Source organism: Perna viridis, chromosome 6 (assembly GCF_037379345.1).
Source record: "Perna viridis isolate PV_CMFRI_1.1 ecotype Kerala chromosome 6, ASM3737934v1, whole genome shotgun sequence".
NCBI lineage: Eukaryota > Metazoa > Mollusca > Bivalvia > Mytilida > Mytilidae > Perna > Perna viridis.
The window spans coordinates 21,213,148-21,233,739 of NC_142450.1; the positions used below are offsets into that span (position 1 = coordinate 21,213,148).

The following is a 20,592-nucleotide window of genomic DNA, read 5'->3' on the forward strand; positions in this document are numbered from 1 at the left end:
ATAAATGAATAAAACAAAAATTCCAGTAAGAGCTAGTGTAATGTGTAGAATGGGATGCCTTCCTCAACTGCAAGTATTCCATTCGTCATAATATAATAAATTCTTCAACCTTTTTAAGATACTGATTCCAAAACATTCGAAAATATAAAAAGAGGGGGCACATATTTTATGTTTGCATAAACATTTATCACCTGTTGAAAAATGGATAAAAGTGGAGTTTAACACTGATCATTTAAATAAATATACAAGCTAGACCAATCGATGTCTGGACCTTTGTTGCACTGCAGCTGTGATTTTAAGTTGCTAAGGAAAATGCCATGAAAGAAGTGTTAAGGGCGGATATACTGAACTACGGAACGTAATTTCCATAAAAATTAGAGCATCAAAATTTCCTGATAATATGCATATGCACAGCAACATATGGTGTTCATGCTACATACCAAGTTTTATGAAATTCAGTTAAGTATTTTACGAGAGGAGGTAATGACAAGCTAAGTTCAAGGGGGCATAACTCAAATAAAAATTAGATAATCAAAACTTCCTGATTATATGCATAACTACACATGATGTTCTTGCTACATAATAAGTTTAATGAAATTCTGTGGGGAAGTTACAGAGGAGTTGTGATGATAAGCTGATACATGATGATTTATGGTAAATTCCTATGTTCAGAGGGGCATAACTGTAATAAAAAATCGAGAATCAAAATTTCCTGATCAATAAACAACTACATATGGTGTTCTTGCTACATACCAAGTTTCGGGAACTTCTGTAGAGTAGTATCAGAGTAGTTTCGATGATAAGCTGAAATTTATGGACGGACGGAGTGACCCAATTCCTAGACCTGCTTCCGTCTTTGGCGACGCAGGTAATATCAGACCCTCTAGTGTATGTGCAATAATCTTCTGCGAAAGCGATATATTCGATCCTGCTTCTTAATGCAAATTAGTACAACGGACACATAATGAGTAGTGTTTGTCTTGTGAAATTTAAGCTGCATGCCATGGCGGAGTAATACGTGATAAATCAGAAAGAGGTTAAGGTTTTGCGGGAGGAACATGCGACAATATCCCGTAAACATTAGTTATCTACCGGAACACTGTACATTTTACGGGAAACTGGTGCACCATTCAGATGTACTGACTAGGTTTGCTAAACATAGACCATAACGGTCTATGAAAGAAGTACGCTTCATAACGATCCCCTTGTGCACATCCGCATGCAAAATGTCACAGGAAGACATGTCACCTCAAGGGTAACATTCGATTAAACAAAGCCACAATTAGTCGCCGCTGTTCGACCATTATGCATTAATTTGTGTTAGTCGAGTAGGAAAAGCAGTCATTGAAATTACACATTCGCGCCTAAAGCCGGCAAAACCCCACAAACTCGAGGCGATTGCTCTAAAATAAATAATAAAAGTCTGTTTTTCTGACAAAAAATACCCAAACCTAGCTTCACCTTGACAAAAGTGTTAAGAATTTGAAGTAAAGTAATTACAACTTAAAGTGAACTATATAGATTCTTCCCATTCAAAAACAGGAAAATGGTAAAAAATACACTACTTAACCTCTTCAAAAAAAGGAGGCATAATGTCAATATGGTTCCGCTTTTCTTCCTCTTAAGTTGCGTATAACCAAACTTATTTCCCTTTTTAAAAAATATAAGACCATTAAAAGCTCTTGATTAAATGTCAAAGCAGATAAAAAAAATTAAAAACCTATCCACTTAATCAGATTTTCAAGACTGATATATCTAAAGGTAAGTCAATCAAAGGTTTTACATGGTTTGGTTCATAATCATAAAGAAAACATGGTATTAAATTGATACAGCCACGACTGTCCAGTCTAGAGATTCAGTTATGAGGTTTATCGGCAAGCACCGCACAGCGGCAATTTTACCATACTTTGGAAAATCTATAAATTTCATTCACCCCATTAGTTCGTAATTTCGGCTGCAATGCCACATTTGTTGCACATGCGTTGTAAGTAGATGCATGGTAGTGTGACATTTTGACCCTATTATCATGATACCATTCAAAATTAAGACTGGGGGTCCAAATACGGTGCGTACTTCCGGGTTAACAATCAGAATGAGTAGGTCGTCCATGACATCAACGATAAGATTTAAAAATAAATGTACAATGTATTTTTGAAGCGGAAATATCTTTATGGGTTCTACTTAATGTCGTTTGCTTAATTAGTATTAATTTTCAATTAACTGATATAAATAGAATTGTCAAAATGTACAATACAACCTGTCAAAACGGTTAACTTCTTTGTTAAAAAATTATTCTTTTAATTTTTTGACACAGAATTTGTCATTGTCATTTTGGGGTAATCACTTTTTTTAATTTACACAATTGATAATTATTCCCGAATGATTCTTTTAAAGAATCGAAAAATGAGAAAAAAATATGAAATTTGCATTTTAAAAATCCATCCATTTGATATTTGAAAATTTTTCAAAATTGGTTTTGACAGTTATCTGCCCCCAAAAAAGTTCATTTGCATTTCATTAAAATTATAACTCAGTACTGAAAATCATGTCATCCTTCCTTGATTCTGATGGTACAAATATTAAAATAACAGTCAAATAAGTGAGTTATTCCATACCCATGATTCAACTGTCCGATTCTAAGAAACTGACACAAAACACTACTGCTATCTGATAAAGCCGGATCAACGAACCGGGTTACATTCCCATCTACTTCGAATTACATGTTGTTCACGTGTTCAATGTGTATTTTGTGTCGTTATGAATCGTGCAATTACAAGAAACAAAAAATGATCCTGTCGTGTTTTTCAAAGGAGAGTCATCCAATTCCGTGTCATTATACATGATGATTTCCTTCGTGAAATATTGAAACCGATACATTGTAACAGTCATCACAAAACTACATTACATATAACATGCTAGATATCAAAATATCCAGTTCCTTTCCTCCTCCTAAATACATTCTCTCGTAAAAACAGGAAAACGGCCAGTCTAATACTAGAACAACAATTATTCTACGTATTACATATCATTGTCCCCTAACAGCTGAATAAAAGAATGGATATTTCACTCTTCATACATCAAAAATTGAGCATTACAAAAAGGCCATAATTCAGCAAAAAAAAATCAATGGATGGATCGGATACTGATGACATTGTATTTGCGTTGATTTTAAGACCGATAGAATAAAAGAACGGATATTATGAAACGTAACAAATTCACCAGCGTATAACCTAAATACAAAATAGTAATACTTTTGGAGATTACCGAAAGTGTTAACACATTTGTGCTTTAAGTAAGCAATAGACAAATGAACCACCAGCGAACATACGCCTAGCCCTTTTCTCTTAAAAAAAGTATATCGCTTATTGGTGATTGAAAGCACTGCCAAATATTGCCAAGTCTCATCCGTATATCGGTTTTATGTAAAGTTAGTGCTGTACTTACCAATATAAAACAACAAACAACAAAAATCTGTCGCCACCAAATAAAACGATAATAGGTATGGTGTATATGTCAAAGAGACAATAACCTCACCGAGATGAAAATATCAACAACCCAAGGCCACTCAGTGGTCTTCAATGAAAGACGAGGTAACTCTCATACCACAGGGCAGCTGCAGCCGGCCCCAAATCATAATTAAACACATGTACATGTACAGCGAAAGAATTGCCCTTATATACTCAAGAAACAAAAAAATAAACTAAAGGTAAAAACGAAATAAGACACACGAAGGCCAGAAATACATGACTTGGGACGGGCGGGATTAAAATGCTTCACAACCCTCCCCCTATAAAATCTGGTCATTGTGGAATAAATATTACATAATTAAACGCACCTAAAAATCAGTTAAAAAAGGTCTGAGTCAATTGTTACAACAGAAATAAAGAAACTGTTGTGTGATTTTAAGGAGGTAGACCTAAGGTATGGGACACAACTCTTGAAAAAATCATTGGAACGTTTGTACTCAGCATTTTACATCAACCTTATGTAAGCATCTAATTAACTTGGATTCATTTTATTCTGCTTCAAACGAAAGCTTGAGAGGCTTTGGTAAAATTGAATATAATACAAACATATCACTGATTTCATGAGTTATGCCCCTTACCCTAAGTCTACCTCCTTAAAATTGAATAATAAATAACAACAATTTACAGTAACTCCTTATGAACATTTCCTTAAAATATAAAATAGCTTCATTTCACCGTGGCCTCCTCAATTACCAGTATGTTTAAAAAAGTCTTATCATAGCCTCTGGTTAATATAAATTAATAACGTTAATATGACTGCACTAAAGACAGGTGCTCCCGTTTACTGCCATGATTTCTTTTAATCTTATTTCTCACAGGAGTAACCTGGAGTAATCTAACGACCTCTGTCGTCTATATCAATCATGGGTTAGATCAAACTAGTAATTAATGTTTCCTGCAAGTCCTGACGTGCTGAATTAATTGATCATGATGCAAATAGGTTTTAATTGGAATAACGTGATAATTCTGATGTACTTTACAGCGAGTAAAATGGTTACTTTGAACTGCATTTGATTAAACTACCATTACCTGATGGACTTTCTTATGTTGTATTGGACAATTGAGAATAAAGCTTTCTATCATTCCATCTATAGGTATTTGAATCTGTCTGATTAAAAGTCGATCTCTTACTTATTAGTCCAGTTAACAAACCTGAGCATTTCATCTGGCCATGGTCATTGAATCAAGGAAAGATCAACTCTATCCCTGAAGTTAGGTGTCTACACGTTATAGATTATTATTTTCAGAAACACATTGAACTTGCATGTAATCGCCCTCATCTAAAACACTTTCAAGTGGCTAAAAAAAATTTAGTTTCATACCATAAGGATGATAATGAAGAGGATATTCTTCACCAAATGTTTTATTCTAGGAATTACAGTGTAAGTATTTTATCTGCCCATGAAGCCAAGCAGATTATTTTTCAATTGCACGCCACCGGCACTGAGGTTACATATTACAAATTGACAAAAATATTACCGTCATGCCTTTTAATGGAACTGTAGAATCATACTTTAATGAGTAAATTAAAAATAATCAGTTCTTAAATAAGTAGTACAAATATGTCCTCTTAAAACTATCGTGAATCAAGAACTAAAATACAACTATAAATAGAAAACTGAGAGCAAAGCTCACTTGTTGATACCCCCACCCCTCGCTAGAAAAAGCTCACTTGTTGATACCCCTGTACCCCTCTCTAGAAAAAGCTCACTTGTTGATACCCCTGTACCCCTCTCTAGAAAAAGCTCACTTGTTGATACCTCTGTACCCCTCTCTAGAAAAAGCTCACTTGTTGATACCTCTGTACCCCTCTCTAGAAACCATACAGGAAACCTAAAAAGTCATTCAAATGAAAAAAATACAAGGTGTACGCTATTACCGTTACTAAAGAATGCATGAGGCTGTCGTCAACTTCCGTTCAGCGTTTATAGAGCAGTTGCTGCTTAAAAGATTATTACCCCTTCATCGATGAGTAAGTTCATCTTTCACGATCCGTTAACCACAAAAGTCATTAAGATAAAGAAAAAACAAAATAAGAGGTACATAATGGCATCATGAGATTAATTTTGTTCAGCAGTTATAAAGGATTTCCAGATTAGAAGATTCCCTGGTCGATCAATGACCAATGTTTTGCCTCTGGAAAGCCCCAAACATCGTTCAGGTGGAGAAAAGTAAGATGACATCATGTGATAAAGAATTTGTGAAGTTTCATCAAATTCTGCTCAGCAGTTTTAAAGAGTAGCGGATGAGAACTGGGGAAAGATGAATGAACGTACGGACGAACGGTCAGACAGCATGATCACTTTGTACGTCCCGCTTTACAAGTGGGATGCCATAAATCATTGCTTGGATAACATGAAAATGCTTTCAATATGCATAGCAGTCTATTTTATAACATAAATTAATATCACATTAAAAAACAACTTGTATCCCAAAATTAACTGTGACCTACAACTGTTTCCTTAACGGATTAGATAAGTAGTTCCGACCCTATTAATTGTTTGAACATCCATTTCCTTCCTGAAATATGACTCTTTGTCCTTGATTTCTAACAATAAATAGAATTTAAATTCGTTTTTGTTTTCCTTTTAAAAATTCATAGAAAAGCGTTCGCAGTATGAGAAATAAAAGACTCAATCTGTTGTCCATCAATTTCCATAGACCGACCTTTCGAAATCCTCAGACTTAAGAATATTGAAAATGCTTTCAATTTCTGAGCGGTGGTCTGCAGCGTCTCGAATGTGTTTCGAACGTCAAACGCCGTTAGAAGCATGAATAACGGCATGCAGAAAGTAACTCGCACGAAACTTAAGTGTCAATATCTGTAAGAATCAGGCAGTGGGAGAAACATGGTATAAAAAAACCACCATTTTGATAGTTTAATTTGACTATTTTCACCATCACAATCAAGGAAAACAGACAAGATTTTCCATATCAAGCTGGCCCATTAAGTTACAATTTCACTGAACTGCACTAAAAATGAACATTTCAAGGGCAGATATCTCGGCCAAAAACCTCATTTTTCTAACATTCTATTGAAATTTTTTTTGACAAAGCCAGTGATGCAGAAATTAAATATTGGTCTTTTCAAATAGAGAAGGTAGCCCTGAGTGATATTTCATTGACAGACCGGTGGGCTTTTGAGATGCATGTTTCTGAATTTTCCCATTTAGCCTGATTCTTACGAACACTAACACTTAAGTAATTTACCTAAGCTCTACAAACAGACAATGTATAGGTCATCCCGCTTTGAATCTCAATATCGCCTCCATCTACTCTTTTAGATAGATAGATCATTAACAAAAACCATAGGATGTTCATTGAGGCTGGGATTGAATATTTTGTCCCGGAAATTTTGATTTGTAATTATTACTCCATTTTTCAATTTATCTGGTTCTGTATTTTTCATTATGGTTGTCCAATACCAAAATACGACTGACACCTTTTTCCTTTTGTCAATGTGCTCATTCCAGATGACCATTTGCTGAGGTCATTTTTTTGTTGACATTTCATTTTATCCCACGGTCATATAAATAAAATTGTTGTTTACTTATACAGTGAACTATCCGTTTAAGAAAGTGCCAGTGCAGTTGTCTTTTTACAAGACAGTGACGCAATATATCAAATTAATGCAGCATTAATGCAACATACACATTTTTTTTTAAATAGTATAAAGAAGTAAAGTCGACACAAAACACCAAACATAGCAATACAAAACAACAAAACAGCAGTAAACATACACTAACACTATTTACGTTTACCTATACAAGGTCCAAGCCCTACATTTGTTTTGAGCTATATAAAAGGGTCATTGGCTGTCAATTGGTCTCGATTTATTTACAAACAAGATCATTTTTTCTTCCGTTTTAGTTACTATCATACCACTTAACGAGGTTAAAATATTTTAGTGTTTTATAATTATTAATTTATATGTTTGTCCAGTCTGCTAATACCTAACAGCGAAATCTGACGTTTAAACACGTACAAAAAAAAGAAATTAGAAATAAAAAAAGTGCACACAAGTGCAATGGAGAAAAAAATCCGCAGACAAAAAATGCCTGGAACACTTGAAAGACAAAAATTTAAAATGAAGACCATTCACACAGGAACTGAAAAGTAAAGTCACACAGAAACAAACTGTCAACGCTAAAAATAAGCTAAATTGACATTATCATGTCATGAAATTTAATTTTAAATACTTCCTTATAAAGAAGAGTATAAACGGTTAGATGAATTAAACACAAATGTGCTTACCTTTAAAGTAGCAGGTTAAAACTGGCTATTGCCAAGAATAACAGAAATAATTTGAATGCGAGTTGATCGGAAGTTCGAATCATGTTTCGGGCTTAATTTTATGACCATTATATTGTACGCACAAGGCCAACATCTTAATTAACAGAAAAGGCCGGTGATATAAAACAGTTATCTCTAATTAAGAAATTTATGCTGTGCTGAGAGGTTTCATTACAACTTACCCCACCCAGTATCAGTGACTTCGTTAAGTAGAAGACAAAAACATGCCCACCGCCAAAACTCCTTGCAACCAGATCAAAATGTATTGCACATAGTAATTATGGTTCTAAAATCAATCTAGAGTTTATCAAGAAATATCCAACACTTTTCCGTTAAAATGTAGACGTACGAAAAGGTCATCTCACGACGCCAATCAATAGCATCATTGAAAGGGTTAGTATAAATGTTTCTTCCACAACGATTTTTCATTTTTAGTTTTTGTTAGTAGTGATGAAAGTAAAAGTTTTATCTACGCTGTATTATCCCATGCGCTGGAAGGGTCTCATTTATTTTCATCAGTTCATAAAATGTTCGTGTCTTTTTACGAATCAATCAGTCTCGGTCAACGGGAATACACGAGACATCCTATAATAAACGCTGTGCGTTTGCGTGAACATTTCAAACAATAATTACTCACATTTCTATAATTTCACCCCCAACAGAACGACTTTGAGCTATTCACGTTGTAGTGCATGTAACTATATAGGATGTTGGAAACGCTCCGTCTCTTTATTTAAATAGGATTTTCGAGTTTTCATTTACATGTTGAAAAGTTCAACTCTACAAGTAAAGCCTTGAGACATCACCATTGTAGCCTTCAAATGCTACTAATATTTCGTATCAAAGGTCACCCTACTATATCTTCCCTACAACGCAATAACACGTCATTGATAAATCGCCATCATAATACTGGTTGCAGTTTCACCTAATATGTATAAACTCAATGACATTGGGGAAACATCTATTTTTAACCTTCAATAAAACCTACAGTTATTCTTTTAAATATAAACATTAAGATGTTACGCTAGAAAACATAAATTTCAAGGCAATAAACCTTTTTTTTCAATAAAATGCTTGTTTTGTTCAAAATGCGTGAAGGGTCTTAGGATAAACAAAAAAGGGGGAGAAAAGAAAAAGGGAAGAACAGCCACAACAGTAGAAATGAAATCCACGATAACATTTTTGGTGACATCAATATACAGAAAATCGACTAGACATATGTTCATGAGACACTATATACTTATTCACTACATTCATAAATTTTGAAAGATCACATTCAGTAAGCGCCGATGTATAGCTGATATAAGGTCGAGACGAAAGTTCCACACATAGCACAACACGTCATGCCGAATCTCTATACCAAATTTCAGAAGTTCCGTAAGTTTAATTTTATAAGAGAAAAATTTATTCGACAGATGTACGTACATGGACAGCAGTAAATTTAAAGCTGACAAAAAAAAAATTTGAAAATAGATATTTACATTGAGTTGTTTTTATGGTCATGACCTCATTTCAAAATAGATCTAGAAAGATAAGAGAATTGAGACGTTGCTTAACAATGACAAGACATACAATAAATTTATACTCTTGGCTTTGTGTAAAAAACATTTTAAGTGGACCATATACTTTGATTCACATATTTGTTCGATATTAAGGCACGTAAAATGGCATTGATTGATTTTAAATGACTTTACAAATCGTAAAGTACACATGTATAGTCTCCCTTTGTTACTATTAACTCTCTCGTCTAATGGAATATGTTCTTAAATAATGTAGTAAAAAGTTCTTTAAAATTTCTTGACAAATAGTTGTTTTAATCAGTGAAGTTTAAAACAAATGAAGTATAACATCTTCACTGTAAAATCTGAGAGAGAGAGAGAGAGAGAGAGAGAGAGAGAGAGAGATAGGATGGGTTGCTAAGGCTTACACAATATCCAGAAAGTGAAGCTCCGCCTCTAATATAGAGAAACTAATGCAAGTTTTATTTGACGTCCAAAGATGATTTAGACGCTCGAACAATGGAATCTTGACTTTAAAATTCAGTGGACTAAAAAAAAGGCATATACTGTTAAAGAATCCGAAAACATTCTTTGGCGACAAATTGATTCCTATCTGGGAAGTTAAAAATGTACCTAAAAATTATCATGAAAATATTGAGTGGGTTATGGGTGCACGGTGGACCCTCCCACCCATAGACTATCTTCCTTACGACACGTACATTTGTATAAATAAAAAATTGGGTAGGTCTCATGATTCAATCACCTCGTGTTGGTTGGACACGAAATAAACAATAAACATCCGCGGTAGGTGACAGAGGTATTTACAAACAAAACATGTTCCTTCCGTTCTGAATGTTCACGCTCATCGTCAAAGCATCCGTTTTCAATAACAAAAGGTCAAAGTGAAGTAGTCATTGAACTGTAAGTATGTATTCAAAATCATTATCAAAACGGTCAGATCAAAGGCAGTCGTGACACAAACCGGCGACGTCAAGAAAAGGGATATAGATTCTTCCAATAACTTGTTTTTGACTGAAGGGAGTAAAATCACATGATCTAATCATCCCGATAGCAAACAAGTGGATTATTGATAGACTCCAACTACATGTTGTTTGATCTCTGTAATAATGCTAGCAGTATGAACTTCTTTCTTCATTTGTTGCCATTTCATGTTTCTAAACAAATAAGACAATTAAGGTAGTAGACCTGGGGCAAGGGACACAACTCTTTAAAATCATTGGAACGTTTGTATTCACCATTTTATATCCATCTCATGTAAGCATCAAAGTAACTTGGTCTGATTTCATTCTGTTTCAAAGAGAAGCTTGAAAGGCTGTCGTGAAATTGTATATGATACAAACATACATGTATCACTGATTAGAAGAGTTATGTCCCTTATACCAGGTCTACCTCCTTATGTACCAGTTCATATAAAATTCAGTTCAGACACTGCCTATGGTACAGGTGATTAAGGTGGTGTAGAAAAAAACACTGAAAAAATATAACGAGCATAGGTATGGTGTATATGTAAAAAAGACCAACAACCCCACCAGGATGATAATGTCAGCCCTAGGCCACCCACTGGTCTTCAATGAACGACGAGGTAACTCTCATATATGTCTCACGGACAGGCTGCAGCTGCCCAAAACGACATTATATACATGTACAACGAAAGAATTGCTCCTATATACATTTTTGTACTTAAGTTACATAAAAATTAACCATAGTAAAAGGTGAAAACAAAACAAGGCTTCCAGAGGCCAGAAATTCCTGACTTGGTACAGGCACAAAAAAAATGTGATCACAACTCTAATTCTTTAAAATCTGGCCACCGTGGAAAAAATATTACACAATTAAACACACCTAAAATTCAGCTCAAAAAGGTTTGAGTCCCTTGTTACAAAGGAAATAAAGAAACTGAATATAAATTACACAAACGTACAAATTAAAGACTACTTGCAATTAACTGACATGCCAGCCTCCAGACCAGTTTAAAAATACAAAAAGTTTTGTCCCCATCGTATGTAAAATCAACCCCAATTCTTCGCATGCAGGGTTGAGAATCACGGTACATCAGAAGTCATACAATAAGGACACAACCCATGTCTTGCCAAAAACTGCTTTTAAATATATTGTTTTATTTTCTATGAAAAGAAACAATATTTTCTCGGTCTTCATATGTTACATTTTTAGGTAACATTAGTCTTTTCTGTATTCAGTTCTGCACTAAAATCAACCAAATCATAGCAATTCAAGAACAATAACTCTTGTAAAGTGCTAATTTCATGTACAATATATATAAATTTTATCTCAAAAGCGTAGCACCCCAATGGAAAACCAAGACTAAGTATGTGGTATGGAACTTATTCTTAATATGAAATAAAAGTAAATTAGGGTTTATTTTAACCTCATGTCTTATTTTTATAGACTAAAATACCAATACTACTAACTTTTCGTTGATGTTTTACAATAGAGAGCATTCCCAAGCAGTTCTAAATCCTGGTGGATGCTCAGAATCAAACAGACATGTAAACAGACTTAAACTTATTTTTCAAAAGAAATTGTTTCTGTTTTTTTTCAGCTTGCAATTTGGTTATATGAATATTTATGAGGCCTTCCTTGACTCAGTGCCTCAGTACTTTGATTTTTTCTTTATACTAAACATTGTTTTATAACCTTGAGTTATAATCCATTTTAAAGAGAACCATCTGTTTTAATGAAATGCACATCAATACTGCTTGTTTATTAATGCATTTATGGATCTTCTTTTCCTTTATTGTTTTTGGTATTTCTGGCTGTGTACGTTTATGTCCTCAAATTTCTTGACACTTTACACCTAAACCAGCATTTTTTCAAAAATATTTTCTCCACTGTGATTCACTGACTATCAATATCATAAGGATTTTCAAAGTAAGAAAAAATCCCCACTTTGAAATTTCGCGTTGGAGATGCATGAAGTAGAAATGAATCCTGTGGACTACGAGAGCTAGGTTGACCAAGGGCCTAATCTAAAGGGAGAAATGAGCAAAAAACTTCTCCTTGTTTGTGCTCTCTTTGACAGTGATTTGTAATAGATTAAATGAACAAATATTTCAATATTGTTAGTTTTCAAACAGAATTTACTAAAGCTTGTCCTTATCATTGTTGTCTAGAGTAGGCCAGGAGTTGAAAATGTCAAAACAATACAATTTTTATTACAATAAATAATTACCTTTCTCTAGGATTTGTTCAATTCAAACAAGGATACAAACTCATGTTATCAAAACTACTGTGCAGTTTAAAAATCTTTAAACTAAAAAATCTTTGGTTGTACCTCATATATTTTAGCAATTCAAGATTCCTATCAAGATGGAAAGTCAAGGATAAAGAGATGTAGTGAATACAGGAAATATTGTGTCTTTATAACAAATGCACTATTAATATAAATCCATCTTTTCTACTTTCCAAAACAAAAAGGTTACTAGTGAACCCCATGAGTACCACTTTTTATGATGAATCATTACTGCGCTCAAGCAGAGTGTTTTATACCTGTCTGTCTTCAATAATGTATGTGCATTTCTTTCATTTTTTTCTGCATGATTGTTTCACCGATATGTATTATATTATAATACAAGAAACTCTTATGTTTTGCCAACAAGTAAGTGCTACGAAATCAGACTTCATATTTGTAGTTTTTATTAAGAGATGTTGACATGTACCAGCACTTGAGAATCATGAACTGTGTTTCATGCTTAAATAGTGATCCAGCACAAGAATAGTGCATTTTGCTTTTGCTTTCTTCTCGCTACATCTATTGAAACTTTAAAAGGGATTACCACTGAAAAGAAATCAAGGAAAAGATGATAACTGCCGTTGATAATTGAAAAATGTTACAATATGTAAATGCATGAAAATATATATGTATTTTAGCCACATCATATGGAAGTACAGACACCTTCTCTTGATAAGAAATATTCTTATATGTACAATAATAAAAAGTCATATAATTGTGTGCAAAATCAGGCAAAAATAGAGGCTGAGTGGTTATCATTGTCCCAGGTTTTTACTGGTTTTTAAGCCACCTAGTCAGTACTGCTTGACTGAAATTTTGCAAACAGTATTCCTGTAGCATTATAATTTCTGTCCTACATTATAAAAATTTAATATGATAAATATATATTATATTTTAGTGTTCTGAAATGTTATTCTTAAAACATCTCTATCATCTGTCTTAATTAAGAAAAAATAAACATTTCTTTCTCTAAAATAATTCAAATTTATCTTAAATAAAACATAACAAACTTTACAAAAATGTAGTACAGAATACTTCATGAGTACATCTTTGTTTCATTAACTGTTAATAACAGGTAACATAAGTAAGAGTAGAATAGGTTACTTTTCACCTGACTGACAGGTGGTCATTGTTATAACAACATACCCTCATAACCAGGAAGATCATTAAAGTGGTTTGAAGTGGTGAGTTTAAAACAATAAATTAAAGCCATTTCATGTACTAGACAAAACTTCTAAATACAGTAACTGGAAAGTTTACTAATGATATTGCTTTAGAGCTTCTCCCATGTATGGTTTCTAGTTACCTGATGATTTATAATGGTGTCTGGAACCCCCATTTCAAAATATCTGAATCCATCCCTGTATGTTGATTTATTTATGAGCAATTAATGTCACACTGTAAAGTAAATAACAAATTTGATACATGTATTATTAAATTACAAATATCATAATATCATGTATGAAATCTTTAATTAATACTGTACTGCATATGCCAGTAACCACAGAGTACATGCAGATGTATTTTTGATGTTTTCAGTATAAATTTCCTGTTCACAGACATACAAATGTAAACTGCTAAGACATATGACAACTGTTCTACACTAGCAATGTTTACAGTAGATCTATCACCAGTTCTGAAAATTTTAAAATCATTGTGTACATTGGAAGTATATGAACAAACTTATATATACCTTTGCTTACCTAATACATTGTACATGTATGAATGTTCCTAAAAATCAGCTCTTAGGAAAGGTCTACTTTTGGGTGCCTTGATATCCATCATATTTTCAATTCACTTTCATGGACATAGAATTTCTAACCTAACTGACTGTGTCCTTCATGTGCCATGAAAATCCTGTATCTAACTTTAAGATCTGCATTTTAAATGTATATCTTGACATTGCACTAAAAAGAACCATATTGATAATCAATTATGACTTACTTGTATATGGATAAAATACACATGTACATTCCATACTGAATATTACATGCCAAAATCTGTATCACATGCGGTATCAACACAAGACTCCTATGTCAACCCACTTAGGGCTATTGGTTGCTGGGTGATATAGGTCGAGGATTGATACCCCATCAAATACAGATTTTGGCATGTCATGTTCATCAAAATATATATTTTAATTATACTTCAAGTGTGTTCTGTGTAGGGTGTGATATAAGGAATGCAATGTAGGTCTAGGGGTGTGATATAGGGTATGCAATGTAGGTCTAGGGGTGTGATATAAGGTATGCAACATATATCTAGGGGTGTGATATAGGGTATGCAATGTAGGGCTAGAGGTGTGATATAGGGTATGCAATATAGGTCTAGGGGTGTGATATAGGGTATGCAATGTAGGTCTAAGGGTGTGATATAAGGTATGCAACATAGGTCTAGGGGTGTGATATAGGGTATGCAATGTAGGTTTAGGGGTGTAATATAAGGTATGCAATATAGGTCTAGGGGTGTGATATAGGGTATGCAATGTAGGGCTAGAGGTGTGATATAGGGTATGCAATATAGGTCTAGGGGTGTGATATAGGGTTTGCAATATAGTCTAGGGGTGTGATATATGGTATGCCATATACCCGGTAAGTCTAAGGGTGTGGTATATGGCATGCCATATAGGTCTAGGGGTGTGATATATGGTATGCCATATACCCGGTAGGTCTAAGGGTGTGGTATATTGTATGCCATATAGGTCTAGGGGTGTGATATAGGGTATGCAATGTAGGGCTAGACATGTGATATAGGGTTTGCAATATAGTCTAGGGGTGTGATATATGGTATGCCATATACCCGGTAGGTCTAAGGGTGTGGTATATGGTATGCCATATAGGTCTAGGGATGTGATATGGGGTATGCCATATATATGTAGGTCTAGGGGGGTGATATGTAGTATATGATGTGCATATTATGTATGACTAAAGGTGTGATATAGTCCAGCAGTGTGATATAGGGCATGCGATAAACATGTAGGTCTAAGGGTGTGACACACAGTTTGCCATTTAGGTGTAGGGGTGTGATATACATTTGTACAGTATGCAATATAGGTCTAGGGGTACACGAAATAGGTCTAGGCTTGTGATTTAGGGTATGCATATAAGTCTAGGGGTGTGAGATAGGGTATTTAAATCACAGGTCAGCCACAATGATAATGACTGAAAATTTGAGAATGGGGCAATTTCTAATGTAATAAAAATGTAATCAAATCGTTTTTAAGGTATTTAGGAAAATTTTCAGCAGTAATATCATAAACGGGGACTCTTTATGCTCTAAAAGTTTGTTTGGCTACATATAAATACCTAATTTTTACTAGATATCCCTCTTTTTGATAGATCAACAACTGAATGTAATAAATGTGCCACATGACTTCATTTCATACAAATCTAATTCAGATTAGACTTTAATTGCTCCCCCTTCTTCCTTTGTCGCATGACTTCATGTGACATAGAAAAAAGGGGGAGAAATTAAGATCTAATTTTAATTACATGTACATTGCCTTTCATTCTTACCTTTGAAACAGACATTGTTTATGTTTCTGCCTTGATATCATATTAATTTAACATTTCCATGATTCAAATGTTCATTTTCTAGTTTAAATACTTCATATTGTTTGCTAAATGTACATTTGTATGTTTATTCATGTACATGTACACATTGCTTGCATTTTAAATTCCTGTGATCAAATCAAACACACATGATACACATTTGTATATAGGATTTACATGTATTTAACAGTACAATGTGTATGAAATATAGAACAACTTGAAAACTCTTATGTAAAAATATTTTTTATCAAAATTATTCAAAAAATACCTGTAATTTACAAACACTACAACACTTTCTCAAACCTTCAGGACCCATCTGGCAGAGGCGGATCCACACTGAAAATGAGGGGTGGCAGCTTGGGTTCCTCAGAAAAAGGGGGTGCTAGGACATTATTTGCCATTTTTGTCAATTTTACACATGCAAATTATAATTCTCCCATAAAAAGGAGGGATGCACACACACCCTCACTGTAATCATAAACATTAAAACTATACTTACGTTTTTTGTACATCACAGCTCCAAAAATCCGTTATTAGAAGCTCCCGACATTCGCAATAGATTTTTTACAGTAATGATAGTAGTTAGCTGCGAAACGTAGCTCTAACTATGTTTTGTATTTTTTTAACGTTAGATCGCAAAATAAAAAAAAAAAAAAAGATCAAGTGCTACGATTTCGCAGCTAGATAGCAGTCTATGTTTAACTCCTTGGTAAGATTGACAAACAATTAACACTTTCAAACCTACAGGAGCAATCTTGTAATGGCAGGTAAAAAAACATCAGTCATAACTTTTTCATTTTCAATTATAAAGATAATTGGAAAATTCTTTTGGTTCCTAACATTGCAAATAAAATTCGTTTTATCCATGGAATTTTTAAATAAATATTCAGTAATTAGACTATATGCACATATGATTTTAATAATCATTTTATACAAAAATAGAGGTTTACATATAAATATCACTACAAATTTATTTTTTTCAAGTAAAACAGTTATAAATTCACATACATAATATGAATTGTTTTATCTAAATGAAACATTTTACAGAACCAAAATTGGATATAAAATAACAAAGTTATAAAGTTTTGAAAATTGGGATTCTAATCATGAAATTGTCAATTGTTTATATAGTTGTTTATTTGCCAACCATTTTGACACTTAATGATATGCAAATTAGTGAATATGACATCACTAATGAGATTGGCGAACTCTCCTATAACCAAAAACCTCGGTGTTAACCGAAAACCAGATTGAAAATCAGAAAACCTCAATAAAACACGTTTTTGGGTGGTATAATTACTCAATGTGTTATTTAAACACACTTGCAAACAAGTTTTTATATTAGTATTCCAGCACTTTCTAGATACCTAACGAAAGTCTGTAATAATCAATATGGCGTCAGTACTTGTCCTTCCGACGCCATATTGTTTTCGGTTATTGGGGTTACCGTGTTTGACCTGCCTCAGGTCAATTAGAAAAAAAATAATCCTGCTCGCCAAGACAAAATTCAAATAGTTTAAGAAAAGCACATAATCATAGAAATATTGCAATTCAACAAATATTACAAAAGCTTTGATGTCATAATACTTCTATCTCTTACGAAAAATACAGCATCACATATTGATCGGCGGCGGAGCAATATACTAACGTAAATTTGCAAAGTGGAAAAGGGGGAGGGTAAGGAGAACAGATCGCGGAATATTTAGGGAGTTCTATGTGGCAATATCCACTTTCGGTTGAATCCCACTTGCCGACGATCTCTAATTCAAGTTCAGGCTATAAATAGCCTTCCTTGACAAAAATGAACCTCGGTATTCTAAATCAAAAGTGTAATAATGAGGTTTTTAAAGGTTTCTAACCATAACTACAAATACGCGTACCTCTAATAAACATAACCACAGATACATGTACTTCTAATAAACAAAACTACAGTTTTATGAACCTCTAATAAACGTAACTACAGATACATGTACTTCTAACGAAAGTAAATTTTCAGTACTCACCTTCTCGCTATGAACAAAGATAGGGCACTGATAATAAAAACAACTGTAGTCAAACTTTATACAAAGATTGGAAGTAACGATTGCACCGCAAAGGTAATTATAATGAATGGCGAAGGTTGGTATTTTCAATTAGCAGTATCAACCATGCTAATCAAGGAATTTATGGAAACCCAAATGTAAAGGAAAATGGTAAGTGTGCAAACCCAAAACAACACAAACCAAACTAAATACAGATAAAAAATAACATACAACAAATTAGAAGAGTCCTACTAAAATAAAACAGACAAAATCAGTCAAAATTCAAACAAACCTATTTTATTGAATGATTAATTGTACGCCCTCTGACATATATTCATGCATTTTAGGATGCATCAATAGAACACACCCTGTTTTTACTAGTACAACGCGATGAGGCGTAATACTAGCATAAAGAAGCAACAACCTACAGGGAAGTATAACACCCCACTCAGGCATATTGCTTTGACTCCGAGCCAATCAAACATCAATCCATCTTCCACATGCGTTCATATGCTTAGTGAAGAAACAGTGACTTTTTGTATGACCCGTTCGTTGATCGAACCAACGACCTCCGCATGCATCTACCGGACCACCGAAGTTGTTCAAAACAATTACCATGGCTCTGTATACTCTGATTCTCTATATAGATACATCGAGTATAGCATATAAACCTTAGCAATAAAAAAACGGTGAAATCATTTACTCACTGTATTGACAATCTTGTTTCAATATGATTTCAAACTTTGCCTATGACGGACGTAGCTACTTGCACTCAAATAACGTATCTGACTTTGTTGATAATGCACCCTTATGTTGTTACATCACCAATGCATCGACCAACGGCAATATGCGAGATCTGTTTTAAAACATGATGCGTGTCTGCGTTAAAAGATTAAACAATCACATCCTGACCGCACATGTCAGTTCCGACAGAAAGATTTTGAGCCAATCATATTTCAGAGTAACAGTTACTACATATTTTGCTCCGTCCCTACAATAATTTTAGGATTTGACAATGAGTGAAGGAGCTATTTGCACTCAAACTACATTAAACTTTATTGATATAGTGCATCATTATGTTGTTAAATCGCTGATGTCTCTACCAAAATCAATATGTCAGACTTCCTATAACTTATGTTCGAACAATCACATCCTAACAGCATACGTCACTTCTGGCAGGAACATTTGAGCCATTCATTTTACGAAAAAAAAATATATATATATAGAAACGTTGCTGAGCTACGTTCCTGGTAGGATTTTATGCCTTGCCCATGATGGACGGAGATATTCTTTGACTTTGTTCATAATGCACAGCTATGTTGTTAAAACCCTGTCATGACCAGTGGGAATATACTAGACTTCATATCTGCGTTAAAAGTTAAAACAATCACGACCTAACTGCTTATGAGATTTCGGAAATTTGTCACTTCCGACAGAAAGATGACGTCAGTGACACTCCGTCCAAACGGGGCTTGCTCCCAATATATTAAATATGCATCCCGACTAGTAAATAAACAGGAAAAGGGTGATCCCAAATTAGTGGCTGCTCGCTTCAACTCATTTTTTTGGGGGATTAAATCGAATCTTTTACTATTTACTGCTCTGCAATCACTTGACAGATAATGAATTTAATATATAAACACAGGTATCACCATCAGATACTTCTAATAAATAAACCAAAACAAGGATTATACATTAATTCTACATATTTCGAAAATGGCTTGGACCGAAGGAAACTACCGCGTTCTTTGACATCGCTAGACAAACCGGATTTGCTCATCACTTATCGAGTTGTTAGCGATAACACTAGGAACACAAATTTTCCCACGCTTTCTAGTGTCCAAATATGAAAGGTTTGTCTGATCTTTTTTTATCTTAATTGGTACTTCGAAGATTCATAGTTTCGAGCTCCTCAAGGTTAAGTTTATTTAAAATTGATATTTAACAATTTCAGTTCTAGCGGTTTCTCGGTAATCACGAAATAACACAAAAATTAGATGGTTGCAAAAAATCCAATCACAAGTGGGTACACATCGGCCCAGGTAAAAATGAAACTGGTGAATTAAATAAACTTAATAGATAAACATTATCGTGCAAATAATCAATCGAACACGATAGTTCTTTAGGGTCAGGGGCGATTTCGGATACAACAAAAAACGTCACAATCGAAAGAAAATTAGGAAACTGAGCATCCAATTATTACAGCTGTCAGAAGATCAACAGAAAGTTTTTTTTTTTTTTCTGAAAACTCTTGATTGGATAATTTATACTTTTCTAGAAAAGCGCTAATTTTCTGAACTTAATCAAATAATGGGATTTCCAAAAACTTGGGTGCAAATGTGTAATTCAATATATTTATATAATTGTTAAAAGGTAGATGTTAATTTAAGATCAAGTTCAGTACGTAGTTATTATCAAAGTACATATACA

General features: G+C 33.9%; 1 protein-coding gene across 6 annotated transcripts in view; it reads right to left on the minus strand.

Moving 5' to 3' along the window:
• Positions 1 to 20,592, minus strand: part of LOC148614042 (putative N-acetylated-alpha-linked acidic dipeptidase) — a 67,325-nt gene that overhangs the window by 30,980 nt on the left and 15,753 nt on the right. Inside the window, exon 1 of one of the 6 annotated variants that reach the window (XM_088587834.1) lies at positions 18,870 to 19,012. The exons of 3 other annotated variants lie outside the window; for them this stretch is intronic. The gene's annotated coding sequence lies outside the window, so the exon portion shown is untranslated. Of the gene's footprint in view, positions 1 to 7,781; positions 7,801 to 8,002; positions 8,358 to 18,869; positions 19,013 to 20,592 lie in introns of those variants that run through there. 2 more of the 6 variants (XM_088587835.1, XM_088587836.1) reach the window with 2 other exon arrangements.